Below are 10,956 nucleotides of genomic sequence, written 5' to 3'. Positions count from 1 at the left end.
AGCAGAAGCATCACTCAACCAAACTGGACAGAGACATCTGTGGCTGAATTTACAGCAGAGAAAATGCCAGAGCAAATCTACCAATCACAAACACCACGTCTTTAACAGTCACAACAACAACAACAACACGGCAGGTCGTACAATGACCTCAGCGTCACAGTCGAGATAGTGACCGTAACCAGAGCAGACAGCTCTAGGGGTCAACCAACAGCAGTACGGAGTTGTCCACACAGTCTCATAGCCCAGAGAGGGATCTTCAGTAACAACAGAGATGACTGAAGACTCAACCGCACCCCAGGGGCTGACCCGCACCCAGGGGGCTGACCTGCACCGCAGGGGGCTGACCCGCACCCCAGGGGGCTGACCCGCACCCCAGGGGCTGACCCGCACCACAGGGCTGACCCACACCGTCACAAAGCCCAAAGTTACCTCAACCACAACAGACGGTCACTGTAGCTCAAACATCAGTCAGTCAGCCAGCTGACCCTTACAAAGTCACAAGAGAGATTACAACAATCAACCTCTCCACAGGCACTGAACACAGAGAGAGACCGTCATCCTACACACACACACACACACACACACACACACACACACACACACACACACACACACACACACACACACTGTCTGTACATCAACCACACAGTCAGCATCCTTCTAAGTTCCCATTTAGCAATGTTCTGCCCAGGATTGTCTGCTCTTACACAAAACCTTGGAGTAGAATAGAGGCCGTGTTATGCCTTATGGGTGTAATGGAGTAACTGTTATAGAAATGTTCTGACAATATTCCTCTGTTTCTCCAGTAGATAAATGATTGGGTACAATAGAGCCAGCCCAGCTCCATGCCTTGAAACATGAAAGATGCCTAGTGTTTCTATCAAATATACCTATAGCATTTAAAACGAGATAATCTAGCAACGTTCCTTTGGGTTTATCAAAGGTGTTTTATGCAGCGAGTCAGTTCACTTATGATGCGTGTAGTTGAAAAGGTGTGCAAAACAAAATGGTAGCTACACATTAAATATATACACACACACACACACACACACATAAATTACTGTTCAAACCTCCATTAAGAAATGTCAGCTATACCTTGTATGACCAATCATTTCAGGAACAAATCCATGTTGAGGGAGGAGCTACATGAGAGACGATGGCGCTTATTTCTTGACTATCACTATTCTGTGATGATAACGAGAGCAAAGCCAATCCATCAAAATAAATCAATGAATCAGTGTAAGGCCGTGGAAATAAAATGTGTAATGAACAACATGCTTTTCAGTAAGCCTAGAAAGTCAGAAAAGCTGGGTGTCAAATTAATATTCAATGAATCACATTAATCATAAAAACTATGGGGGTCACAGAGACCATTGAGCACTGTTAGAGATGTGTTGTAAATAACACTGCTGTTCATCTCGTAAAAGGGATTCCCTGCCTCTCTCCCCCTGCTCACCACTCCTGTAAACTGATGTTAAAAATGGTCAGGTGGGACATCAACACTAGCCTCACCAGTAAATCAAATCAAATCCACATGTTTAGCAGATGTTATTGTGGGTGTAGAGAACTGCTTGTGTTTCTAGCTCCGACAGTACAGTAATATCTAACAGTTTCACAACATATACCCAAAATTGCATCTTCAAAGTGGTAAGCATGTTGTGTAAATCAAATGATACAAACCCCCCTAATTCCAGGTTGTATCATTTGATTTACACAACATGCTTACCACTTTGAAGATGCAAAATATGTTTTATTGTGAAACAAATAAGACAAACTTGAGCATGCATAACTATTCAACACACCCCAAAGTCAATACTTTGTAGAGCCACCTATTTCAGCAATTACAGCAGCAAGTCTCTTGGGGTATGTCTCTATAAGCTTGGTACATCTAGCCACAAGTTTGTCTTATTTCTTGTTTGTTTCACAATAAAACATATTTTGCATCTTCAAAGTGGTAGGCATGTTGTGTACATCAAATGATACAACCCCCCCCCCAAATAAAAAAACTAATTCCAGGTTGTAAGGCAACAAAATAGGAAAAATGCCAAGGTGGGTGAATACTTTCACAAGCCACTGTAGGCAGCCACCCCTGATGTGCTAGTGAAGGCTGTTTAGCAGTCTGATGGCCTTGAGATTGAAAAACATCTTTGATCACTCGGTCCCAGCTTTGATGCATCTGTACTGACCTCGCCTTTTGGATGATAGCGGGGTGAACAGGCAGTGGCTTGGGTGGTTGATGTCCGACCTTTTTAGCCTTCCTATGGCATCGGGTGCTGTAGGTGTCCAGGAGGGTGGGAAGTTTGCCCCTGGTAATGCATTGGGCAGACCGCACCACACTCTGGAGAGCTTTGCGGTTGTGGGCGGTGCAGTTGCCGTAACAGGCAGTGATGTAGCTCGACAGGATGCTCTCAAATGTGCATCTGTAAAAGTTTGTGAGGGTTTTTGGTTTTAAGCCAAATTTCTTCAGCCTCCTGAGGTTGAAGAGGTGCTGTTGTGCCTTCGTCACCACACTGTCTGTATCGGTGGACCATTTCAGTTTGTCAGTGATGTGTACACCGAAGAATTTGAAGCTTTCCACCTTCTCCACTGCAGTTCCATCGATGTGGATGGTGGGGTGCTCCCTCTGCCGTTTCCTGAAGTCCACAATCATCTCCATAGTTTAGTTTTGTTGACGTTGGGTGAGGTTATTTTCCTGGCACCACACTCCCAGAGCACTCACCTCCTCCCTGTAGGCTGTCTCATCGTTGTTGGTAATCAAGCCTACTACTGTAGTGTTGTCTGCAAACTTGACGATTGTGTTGGAGGCGTGCTTGGCCACGCAGTCATGGGTGAACAGGGAGTACAGGAGGGGGCTGAGCACGCACCCTTGTGGGGCCCCAGTATTGAGTATCAGCAAAGAGGTGTTGTTTCCTACCTTCACCACCTGGGGGGCGACCCGTCAGGAAGTCCAGGACCCTGTTGCACAGGGCGGGGTTCAGACCCAGGGACTTGAACTTGATGAGCTTGGAGGGTACTATTGTGTTGAATGCTGAGCTATAGTCAATGAACAGCATTCTTACATAGGTATGCCTCTTGTCCAGATGAGACAGGGCAGTGTGCAGCTTGGCGGCGATTGCATCGTCTGTAGATCTTTTGGGGCGGTAAGCAAATTGAATTGGGTCTAGTTTGAGAGGTAAGGTGGAGCTGATATGATCCTTGACTTGTCTCTAAAAGCATTTCATGATGACAGAAGTGAGTGCAACGGGATGATAGCAGAGGTAATTGAACTAAATGACTTTCTTAGGTACAGGGACAATAGTGGCCATCTTGAAGCATGTGGTAACAACATACTGGGATAGGGAGAGATTGAATATATTTGTGAACACACCAGTCAGCTGGTCTGCGCATGCACTGCTAGGGATGCCGGCAACCTTGCGAGGGTTAACACGCTTTAACGTCTTACTCACGACGGCCACGGAGAAGGAGAGCCCACAGTCCTTGGTAGCGGGCCGTGTCGGTGGCACTGTATCATCCTCAAAGCAAGTGAAGGTGTTCAGCCTGTTTAGAAGCAAGACGGTGTCCGCAACGTGGCTGGTTTTCCTTTTATAATCCGTGCTTGTCTATAACAGAAGACTGAGGTCATCATGTCCTGTGTATGGCTTCTGGTTGTGCCTGGTTTCACTAGTTCATCTGGAGCACAAAATAATGGTGAGACATAACCAATGGCTTACAGGAAGTACTTAACATGTGATTAGCATAATCTTGAAGCCTTGGACTAATTCCTCTGTGAATTACAGGACGACGCAATTCCAGAAATAAAACAAACAAATCCCTCGCTCTCACTACTTTATAGTGGCTTAATGAAGGAGATGAGTAACAGATGTTCTATTAAATGTTTGCCACAAGTTAAGTCAGTAGGTCTACCTGAACAATGTCAAATAAAGTGTCATTAAAGACTTACATGTTATGGTTTATCTTTTTTTAATGGTTTATGTTATGGTTTATGTTAGGCCCCGTGTGGCTCAGCTGGTAGAGCATGGCACTTGCAACACCAGGGTTGTGGTTTCAATTCCCACGGGGGACCAGTACAAAAACATATATTAAGATGTACGCACTTATTGCTCTGGGTAAATGACTAAAATGTTATCTTTCCATTTTCTCTGAAAGGTAATATGATATACTGGATATGATACGTCGGGGCATTTGAGTGTTATTCCACACCTACTTACAGATGCAGACGCTTACAAAAACCACAGGAAGTTAAAGACCATTAGAAGGAATGAACAGAGGACAGGATTATGTGGGTTAGAGGTGCTCTCTCTTTCAGACAGAGAATATGGTCTGTTGAGCAGAGACACCACCATGCAGAAGGTGCAGCAGTGACTACTAATCTGTTTCACACACCATTACTGCTCAGCCCTCTCACTAACTCCTAACACCCTTTAGGACACAGGAGAGGAGCAGGAGAGAATTCCCTTAATCTTATACCCCTTTTCCTCTGCTTCTGTCTGATCCCCTCTCTATGTCCATCTCCTACTTTCTCTCCTTCCCCTCCCTCTGTCTGTCAGTCTCTCTCCCAACCCCCTCTTTTCCTCTTCCCACACAGTGGTCCCTCATCAACCCTCTCCATTCGGTCTTCCTATCCATTCCCTCTATCAAATCATCTCTCTCCTCGTATGGTCTCATTCTGTCCTCTGGTACGAGTCATTGAGGACACAGTGTGCAGCTACAGACTGGTGAGAGCAAATTATTTTGTTGTTTTTGGAAAAAAGATGAAATTCTTCCCACTGTAAACTCAATTAACTGCCAATAGTGCAGCAAAGTACTAGCGTGGCTATCGGATTTGTTTTGCATTCAACAATGATGTTTTGATATGGCCTAACTCGGTAAGACAACGGCAAATGTCACACTGGCACCCAGGTGTGCAGAGTACACTACAGTAAGTTGGAGTGAAATATACTGTGCACATAGATCCATAGCTACAATCAAACTGTCAAGCACTATTTGGATAATCTTAACGTAAATTGAGTTTTCCATATGTCATCAAATGTTTATTTGCTTCAACATGGCAGAATTCTCTCTATGACAGGAGATTATGACATACACGGAGACCAATCCCAGGTAGAACATAACGTTCTGAGAACCACATGTTCCTTAGGACAACCACACTCTCACCAAGCTCTATGGTCATTTTCCATACAACCTTACCACAACTTTCTGGGAATGGTGCAAGATTGTTCCAAAGCCAATCAACTTTCTCGGCATATTTAAGAAACACTACTTTCTTGGTATTTTATTACTTTAATATAACTTTTCCTAAATGTTCAAACATGTTTACAGTTCCTTTAAAAAAATGTAATGTTCTAGTAACTTTATCCAACTGGTTTGACATTGGAAATGTTCTCAAATAGTTGAAAGGACGTAAGGATAGCCCCCTTTTTTTCAATTTTCGCCTAAATGACATACTCAAATCTAACTGCCTGTAGCTCAGGCCCTGAAGCAAGGATATGCAAATTCTTGGTAGCATTTGAAAGGAAACACTTTGAAGTTTGTGGAAATGTGAATTGAATGTAGGAGAATATAGTACAATAGATCTGGTAGAAGAAAATACAAAGAAAAAAAGTTCTACCACCATCTTTGAAAGGCAAGAGAAAGGTCCCAGTTACAGCCATCACTCTGGTTGTAATTTTGATGGCGTCCACAAGACAGCAGAAGTGCATGTGCAAAGTTTCAGACAGATAAGTTGTAGTATGAGCGAGCTACATGACATTTTTTATTTTATTTCACCTTTATTTAACCAGGTAAGCTAGTTGAGAACAAGTTCTCATTTACAACTGTAACCTGGCCAAGATAAAGCAAAGCAGTGCGACAGAACCAACAACACAGAGTTACATGGAATAAACAAACGTACAGTCAATAACACAATAGAAAAAAAGAAAGTCTATATAAAGTGTGTGCAAATGGCATGAGGAAGTATGGCAATAAATAAGCCATAGTAGCAAAGTAATTACAATTTAGCAGATTAACACTGGAGTGATAGATAGGCAGATGATGAGCAGATGATGGTGTGTAAGTAGTGATGTTGGTGTGCAAAAGAGCAGCCAAGTAAATAAAAACAATATGGGGATGAGGTAGGTAGATTGGGTGGGCTATTTATCGATGGACTATGTACAGCTGCAGCGATCGGTTAGCTGCTCAGATGATGTTTAAAGTTAGTGAGGAAAATGTAAGTCTCCAGCTTCAGCGAATTTTGCAATTCGTTCCTGTCACTGGCAGCAGAGAACTGGAAGGAAAGGCGGCCAAAGGAGGTGTTGGCTTTGGGGATGACCAGTGAGATATACCTGCTGGACCGCATGCTACGGGTGGGTGTGGTTATCGTGACCAGTGAGCTGAGATAAGGAGAAGCTTTACCTAGCATAGACTTGTAGATGACCTGGAGCAAGTGGGTCTGGCGACGAATATGTAGTGAGGGCCAGCTGACTAGAGCATACAAGTCGCAGTGGTGGGTGGTATAAGGCGCTTTGGTGACAAAACGGATGGCACTGTGATAGACTGCATCCAATTTGCTGAGTAGAGTATTAGAAGCTATTTTGTAGATTACATCGCCGAAGTCGAGGATAGTCAGTTTTACTAGGGTAAGTTCGGCGACGTGAGTGAAGGAGGCTTTGTTGCGAAATAGAAAGCCGATTCTAGATTTGATTTTGGATTGGAGATGTTTGAAATGAGTCTGGAAGGAGAGTTTACAGTCTAGCCAGACACCTAGGTATTTGTAGTTGTCCACGTGTTCTAGGTCAGAACCGTCCAATCGTTCATTTAGTGTGAAGTCACCCAAATACATTTGGGCAAATCGTGAAGGAGATACTTGCATTCATTTTCCATTTTTTCTGCAAGAATATCATCAAATCTGTATACTTGGACTTTGATTTAGCTTTTCCAGTATTAGTAGCCATATTATAAAGTTCAACATTTGCAAAACAACCAGTTTTCATAACTCTCCATATTCTTTAAATTTTTGACCAAAATGAAAAAGGTATGCTTGTCGTAGAAGGTTAGTAGGTACATTTTACAACATATACATGGTTTCCGGATACTCCCGTAAAGCCCAGCTCATTGGCTATCTAGCTAGCTTTGTTTGACCCCGATTGGTGCTTATTTGACAGAGTTAGAGTCGATCAAGTGAAGACTGCCCGTGTCATCGGCGTGCCATGAAGGCATCGCTCTCTGACCAAAAATCTCTGAGTAATACATACGAACGTGATATGACTCGTTGAAACAACGTTTAGGGTGTGATTTTCCCAGATTCCTTTCTTTGCAAATTGAACGAGTGGAAATAAAAAAAATTGATCGTGCATGCTATATGGACCTTTTTAGGATATGAAAAAGGATTTTATCTAACAAAACCTTCATGTTATCTCTGGGACCCTTTGGATGAGAAATCAGAGCAAGATTTCAGAATATAAGTACACATTTCACCTTCAGAAGTGAATTTCTCAAACCTATTGCACTGAAAAAAAGTGTTTTGTTGTTAGGAGCTCTCAAACAATAGCATGGCATTTTTACGCAGTAATAGCTACTGTAAATTGGACAGTGCAGTTATAATAACAAGAATTTAAGCTTTCAGCCGATATAAGACACTTATATGTACCGACATTTGTTGTTTCTCTAAAATCTGCAATGGTGACATGGAGCGCTGCATGATTTACAACTGTCCCGTTGACGGGACACCGATCCCCAAGAAGATTTATTTTAAGAAACAACGTTCTCTGTGGGAATTTCAGTGCTTCAGCATAATGTTTCCTACAGGTTAACATCATGGTTCTATTTAAAGTAATGTTCTCAAATTGGTCTGAGAACATTACTAAAACTTTCCATGAAAATCTCAAGAAAAATGTATCGTTGAAAGAAGGTTCTAAGAATGTTATTTAAAAACATATACATTCTGTTCTCATCATCAACAAAACTTTGTCCCAGGAAAACTTTAAAAGGAGTTAACTTATTTATAAGTTAAGTTATAAGTTCTGTTTTCAGAAAGTAAAAAAAAAAAACATTCAGTTTTACCGGTCAGGAAATGTATGGCTTCGTTCCCACAACCAAATTGAAACAAAAAACCGACATACCAAAAAAGGAACAAAATAGCCTAGCTGGGATGCTTTTGCTAATGCCAAGCAAACAGCACATACAGTTTCTATTCAATCATCACCAACCTAATCTTACCTCAAATCCAACACACCTATCTATAGCTTTCAGTCATACAAGAATCACTGGTCTATGCTCCGTTCCTGTGCCAAAGCCTTGTCTACAACCATGGATGGACTCCCCACATTAAAAAATTATAATAATACTACAGTATACTATAGACCTTACAATAGAATTGTGTAATAAACTGTAGTACAGCATACTGTAGAATACTATACTACACACTGTAGTATCCCTTGATCATATGTAGTGTTGTAGTATACCGTAGAATACTATATTAAATACTACAGTATTGTCCACAAAAACACTACAGTCTGCCAAAACGCTACAGTAAATTCTACAGTATTTCATTTGCATATACCCTGCCCAATCCCCTCCCCCATGTCCCAATTTGTGCCACCCATAAGTGAGAAACGTACATGTAAAGTATAAACCATATCGTGTTCCATAGAAGTTATAGAGAACAGCAGAAGCTCTGAACTATCCATTCAGATCCCAGTCTAACCAGTTATGGAAAATGTGCTATTTTAGAATTTCTCCAGTAGGTTTCCTCAAGGAGAAAGTCTCCACTTTATGTCAAAGACAATAAATCAGAAGCACTACAGTAAAGTCTGCAAATTACTATATTATTTTACTACAGTATTACTATAGTTAACTGTAAATACTACAGTATAGCCCTATGTTTTTGTCAATGAATACGACAGTAAAGTCTGCAAAAACACTAGTGAATACTATAGTATTTTTTCCATGAGGGTGGGACCAGAAATGGGCCGGCAGGGTAGCCTAGTGGTTAGAGCGTTAGACTAGTTGCAAGATCGAATCCCTGAGCTGACAAGGTAAAAATCTGTCGTTCTGCCCCTGAACAAGGCAGTAAACCCACAGTTCCTAGGCCATCATTGAAAATAAGAATTTGTTCTTAACTGACTTGCCTAGTTTAATAAAGGTAAAAAAAATAATAATAAGAAGAAGAAATCAGCCTAGGCATGACCCCTCAATTTAGACCAGCCCACAATGCTAAACATGGACAGGCCCACCTGGCATTTGTCCAAACTGCCCTATGTCCAGTCCCTTTCTGTATAGAACCGTAGCAGAGTGGCAGCCAGTGTGAATAATGTGCATGTGGTCAGGCACTTCAAGTCATAACTGCACTTAGCAAAGGCTGAGATTGACAGCAAGCTAGTTGGAGATGTGGCAACATGGAGCAACAAAAAGCATGTCCATTATGTGAAAATCACTTCGCTCTCCGCTCGTCTCTTTAGGTTTCTATTTACCGCTTTCTCATTTTCCATTACCTCTCTCCTCCACACTTTCTGTATATTCCCTACCCCTCTCTCACACTTTCCTTGTCCTTGCCCTTCTCTCAGTCCATTTCTCATCATTTCCTCACCTTTCTCCCACCCCTTTCCAACTTTTCTTTGCTTAACCCCCTCTCTCCACATTTAACTTCAGTGCAATGTCATATCTTGAAATCTCATCCATGCCCACTTTAAATTCCCCTGGGAAAGTTTACCCTCCCTCCTCTGGAGCTCAAGTGGTGAATAAGAGATTGGACAAAGGGATGGATGGACAAATACATGGATGGCTGGATGGATGGATGGATGGATGAATCCTGTCCCAAGGCCCATTTGTATTTATTATGGATCCCCATCAATCCACTCTTCCTGGGGTCCAGCAAAAGTAAGACAGTTTACATTTTACAAAACATTCATAACAGATTTCACAACATCTTAATTGTGCCCTCAGGCCTCTACTCTACTACCGCTTATCTATAACACAAAATGAATGTGTACATGTGTGTGTAGTGCGTATGTTCTCGTGTGTTTGTATGCATGTGTCTAGGTTTGTGTTGCGTCACAATCCCGCTGGTCCATAAGGTGTTTTTTTAAACCTAATTTTACTGCTGGCATGAGTTACTTGATATGGAATAGAGTTGGCTCCATGTAGTCTTGGCTTTATGTAGTACCGTGCGCCTCCCATAGTCTGTTCTGGACTTGGGGACTGTGAAGAGACCTCTGGTGGCATTTCTTGTGGGGTATGCATGGGTGTCCGAGCATTGTGCCAGTAGTTCAAAACAGACACCTCGGTGCATTCAACAAGTCAATAACTCTAACAAATACAAGTAGTGATGAAATCAATCTCTCCTCCACTTTCAGACAGGAGAGATTAAATAAAATGTCAACCAGGCAAGTCAGTTAAGAACAAATTCTTATTTACAAAGACGGCTACCAAAAGACAATATGCCTTCTGCGGGGATGGGGGCCTGGGATTAAAAAAATACAATATTAATGTAGGACAACACACACATCACAACAAGAGACACACAAAACTACATAAAGAGAGGCCTAAGACAACATAACAGCAAAATATGACAACACAGCATGGTAGCAACACAACATGACAACATGATAACAACATGGTAGCAGCACAAAAACATGGTTCAAGCATTATTGGGCAAAATCAACAGCACAAAGGTCAAGAAGGTAGAGACAACAATACATCATACAAAGCAGCAACAACTGTCAGTAAGTGTTTGAATGAAGAGACTGAGATAAAACTGTCCAGTTTGAGTGTTTGTTGCAGCTCATTCCAGTCGCTAGCTGCAGCAAACTGAAAAGAGGAGCGATCCAGGGATGTGTGTGCTTTGGGGAGCTTTAACAGAATGTGACTGGCAGAACAGGTGTTGTATGTGGAGGATGAGAGGGCTGCAGTAGATATCTCAGATAGGGGGGAGTGAGGCCTAAGAGGGTTTTATAAATAAGCATCAACCAGTGGGTCTTGCGA

General features: G+C 42.1%; 1 protein-coding gene across 1 annotated transcript in view; it reads right to left on the bottom strand.

Moving 5' to 3' along the window:
• LOC115200465 (PI-PLC X domain-containing protein 3) overlaps positions 1-10,956 on the bottom strand; it is a 70,510-nt gene that overhangs the window by 21,908 nt on the left and 37,646 nt on the right. The gene's annotated exons all lie outside the window — the stretch shown is intronic.

This window comes from Salmo trutta, chromosome 9 (assembly GCF_901001165.1).
Source record: "Salmo trutta chromosome 9, fSalTru1.1, whole genome shotgun sequence".
Lineage (NCBI taxonomy): Eukaryota > Metazoa > Chordata > Actinopteri > Salmoniformes > Salmonidae > Salmo > Salmo trutta.
The sequence above is the reverse complement of the archived record's forward strand: the minus strand, read 5'-3'. Positions and strand labels throughout refer to the sequence as shown.